Source organism: Pteropus vampyrus, unplaced genomic scaffold, assembly GCF_000151845.1.
Source record: "Pteropus vampyrus isolate Shadow unplaced genomic scaffold, Pvam_2.0 Scaffold572, whole genome shotgun sequence".
In the NCBI taxonomy this organism is placed as follows: domain Eukaryota; kingdom Metazoa; phylum Chordata; class Mammalia; order Chiroptera; family Pteropodidae; genus Pteropus; species Pteropus vampyrus.
Window position 1 is genome coordinate 1,773,078 of NW_011889353.1, and position 4,403 is coordinate 1,777,480.

Below are 4,403 nucleotides of genomic sequence, written 5' to 3' on the forward strand. Positions count from 1 at the left end.
TGCCTACAGCACCTGGTCTTCTTAGTGGGTCTCCAATCCAAGCACTAACAAGGCCTGACCCTGCTTAGCTTCCGAGATCAGATGAGATCGGGCTTGCTCAGGGTGGCATGACCGTAGACCATGGACCATGGCTTCACTGGGGCGTGAACCCAGGGCCTTCTGCGTGTAAAGCAGACGTGCTAACCACTACACTATGGAACCACATCCTATTTATATATTTTTTAAAAAGATTTCTTACATATATTAGTGTTGAGAAATATCTTGTAAAACAATTAAATTATAATTTTATTCTATTTTTTAAATTTCTTAAAAAGAAACCACATTTTAAGGGGAACACCCAACTTAAGGGAAACACACTTATGAAAAAACTGAAAATAATAAAGACTAATTTCTTCAGTGCATATTTTTCTCAATATCTTCTCTGTAAAAAAAAAAAAAAAAAGGAAACCCATAAATTTTGTTCTTGATTTTAGCATGTGTAAAAATTAAAGCAACAAACAAAAAGAAAATATAACACATTATTGTTATCTCTGCTATTTATTAATTCATTTAATTTAAATGCAAATCATATGTTTTAATAATCATAAATTGCTTGGCATCAGGTTGTTCCTAGTAATGAGCAGTTCAAGTGATGGCACTTCTTTGAAATTCTAATAAAGCATTCCATGGAGCCCTCTTCTTTTATGAGAATGGTTACCACTTGAAACATTCTAATGCAGAGCTGAAATGATTTAAAACCTTGCAAGAAAGTGTTAAGGTTGAATAGGAAGCCATTCTTGGTTTCATGGCTAGCTCTGAACACTGAAGTTAAGAAGTAATTTCAAATCAATCTGTAGAAAGATTTTACCTCTGATCATGAACAAACAGAGGCCCTCTCTCCAGCAGGTGTCAGGAATCATGTGATGGACACTAATGATGTCTGCTGCCTTTTATCATCTGTCACAGACAAGTCACAATTGTTTCCACACAGACAGTGAGAACATTTAATGAAACAAAACAGCATTATCGAGCTTCAGGTTTCCCGATTCTCTTTGGTCCTTTACATGACGCTCCAGGTTCATTAAATTGTGGCTTGTGGAGGTATACTACAATTATAGTCTATTGAACCAAAAATTGTAATGAGATCCCAAGACAAGGCTTTAATATTTAGTGACCTCCTCTCTCTATTTTAAAAGTTTAAATCCAGAGAATATCACAGGTTTAGAATGTATATATAGGTTTATCATTCTTTAATATAAAATTATATGTTCATTATAGAAAAAATACAAAAACTAATAATAAATTTAACCCAAATTATATTAGAAATATTTCTTAATTTTTTTAATTTGTTTGTTATTTTGCTTTTAGCCTTGTAAGCTTTATGATACATTCATATTCTTATAAAAATATTTAGTTTATTTTCAGGCCTCAAAAGCCTGTGACTACAATAATAATTAAATTTCTTCTGTCTTTAATCAAAAGATGCTAAATGTAGGCAGATATAGGCCTACTATAATACCATATTCTTTCTTATTTATTCATTTACTCAACAAATATTTATTGCATTTCTACTACATGTGAGGTACTTTTTAGCAGCTGAAAATACAGCAGTGAACTAAAACTAATAGAATCTCTATCCACACAGAGCTCAAGGTTCTGGAGGAGTAAATAGCAGAGATGAAATAAACAAATGAAAAAAGAAATACAAATATATAAACATAATATGCCAGGTAATGAGAAGAGTTAGGGAGAAAAAGGAGGAAGGAAGGCAGAGAACGAGTGCCTCTATTCACTCTACTTCCTGCATCATAGCCACAATTCAGACTAGTCTTGATTTCGCCAGACATGCTCAAATTGAGGGCATTTGTCATGATTGTTCCTTCTGTTTGACTCACTCTTTCACCTTTCTAATTTTTGCTCAAATGTCATCATCTCAATGAGGCCTATCCTAACTACCTGTCCTGCCCTAGCACTCCCAAGCTGCTTGCCATTCCTTGTTCACTACTTAATGCTTATTACTTTTGAACATTCTACATATGTATTATTATGCATATTTATTATTATGTAAAGTATATTTTCAGTCTCTCTCCACTAGAACTTAAAGTTTAAAAGAGCAGAGATTTTTGCCTAGTTACTAGTGTATTCCAAGTGCTAAACCTAGTGCCTGACGTAAGCGTTGAAAATATAATATTTGTTGCGTAATTAAAGCAAAGATGTTGAATAGGCCATTGAATACCTAAGACTTGAATTTTAGGGAAGAAATCCAGGCTAGAAAAACAAATTTGAGAGTCAGATAGGGTGACATTTTTAGTCATAAAATTGGAAGAGATCTAGGGAATGAGTAAAAAAGGGGTAGAGGTCTTCAAAACAATCCTTAGGCATGTCAATGTTATGAAATCAGCAAGATGAGGAAGATTCAGGGAAGAAGGCTGAAAAAAGTTAATAGTAAAAACAGGAGGAAAATCAACTGAGTATGGCCTCTTATGATCCAAGTGAAGAAAGTGTTTCAATAAAAAAAAAGTTAACAAATTTGGAACATTTGTCTTTTTATGTCTATCATTTTTTTAGTACTATACTGCAAGATAACCTCTGTATTTCTGAGTAATAAAAACAACTTTTATTTTTATTTCAATCTCATTATAAAGTCATAAAGATTCTAATTTTTATAAAATTAGCCGTATGCAATACATGCACATAAACTGCAGCACATCTCAGAAAATGAAAAACAAATATCTTGAAAATTAAGATGCATAAATTCCAATTTGGAGATCATTGGTCTACAAAATGAGACTTAAAGGGACCTCAGATCGAGACCGTCCAAAGAAGAAATCATCTCCTGCTTTCTCAAATATCTTTGTCCTTCAGTGTTTTCTACTCCCATCAATGGCACATCTTTCTGTAGAAGCCTAGATGCCTTACATAATTTCTCTTTTTCCCCTTTTAGCCAAGGGACTAGCTGTATTGGCTTCACATCCTGCCTACTTTATCTTTGTGTTCTCTCTCTCATTCTGCCAGCTAATTCCTTACTGTGGACATCTTTCAGGCACCTGATACTACCACTTCTGTCTTCTCTTCATAACTAAGTGCATCTCTCTTAAAGTTCACATACATTCACTAACTCTCCTTTTCACTTCCTTTTCATTCCTCCCCTATTACGCTTTGACTTATATCCTCACATCTCCACAATAACTGATCTAGCTGAGATTACTCATAATCACCTAAGTATCCAATTCAGTGGATACTTTTCAGTTCTTTGCCTTATTTCAGCATCTGACACTGTTGGAAGCTATCTTCTGCTTGACATCCTTTCCTCTTGTGGCTCTGTCATACTACATTATCCCACTTTTTTACTCCTCTTCCTGATCCTTGCTGTCTCCTCGATGGCAACCTTTTTCTCTCTGTACTTTAAACTTCAGTGTCCCTTTGGGGTTCAATTCATAGTCCTCTTAGCACGCCTTAGTCTTTAATGTACACGAGCACTCTGTTCCAATCTAAGTAAACTCATTCATCCCTCAATGTTCACCTATGTCTTCCTTCTCTGCTCTTTGATTGTGCTGTCCCCACTCTCCATGTTCTTTCCCTATTTTTACCACCCACCCACTCCCAGATCTATAGTACTGGGGTTTTAAGACTCAACTAAAATGATATTTTCCCTTCCTTCCCAGAGAACCTCAGCTGTACCTTTCATAAGCATTTACCACAGTTTATCAAGCATAGAATTATTTAGGTAGCCTATTGTACCCTGTGGGCTGGCTCCATGTCTAGTCCATCCTTTTCTACATTGGCCTGGGATGGCTGAAAGTTAATAAATGGACTGAATAAAGAATAAATAAGAATGTCTTAATATTGCAATGACATCGTACAATCACTAGGAAAATGTCATTTAGTTAGCAACTTCCAGAATTGCCTTGTGCACTCCCAAATTAAGGACTGAGAATACTAATTCCTGTTCTGTTAAAAATACTGTGCTTAACAAAACCTCTCAGTGAGTGATTGGTATGAAACATTTTCACTGAGAAATAGATATCTTTTTCACTGTTCTAAATAACTGGACACTAAAATATAGGAACACATCACATTTACAAATATGCAAATTATAGTGGTTATCTTTTCAATTACATTCAATGAACCATTTATATGTACATAGATACTGTTATTTCACATGTTTTTATAATGTTTTAGACATTATATATAACTTCATAGTTCTCTGAGTACTTTGACAAATCTTACTCTGAAATAAAATTAACATTAATGATTATTAATTACATTTTAATGGAGCATTAGATTAACATATGAGAAGATTAGGCTTAGACTTATTACTAATATTTCTTATATGATAATTTCTTTAACAGTTTTAAAATTTATTATTTCATTATATTGGCTCCTTTTCCTTGAACATCATTAGGGCTTACAAATACCAAAAC

General features: G+C 33.9%; 1 pseudogene; it reads right to left on the reverse strand.

The window, feature by feature from the left end:
- LOC111733540 lies at positions 1-119 on the reverse strand (annotated as a pseudogene).
- Between the last annotated feature and the right edge of the window lie 4,284 nt (positions 120-4,403).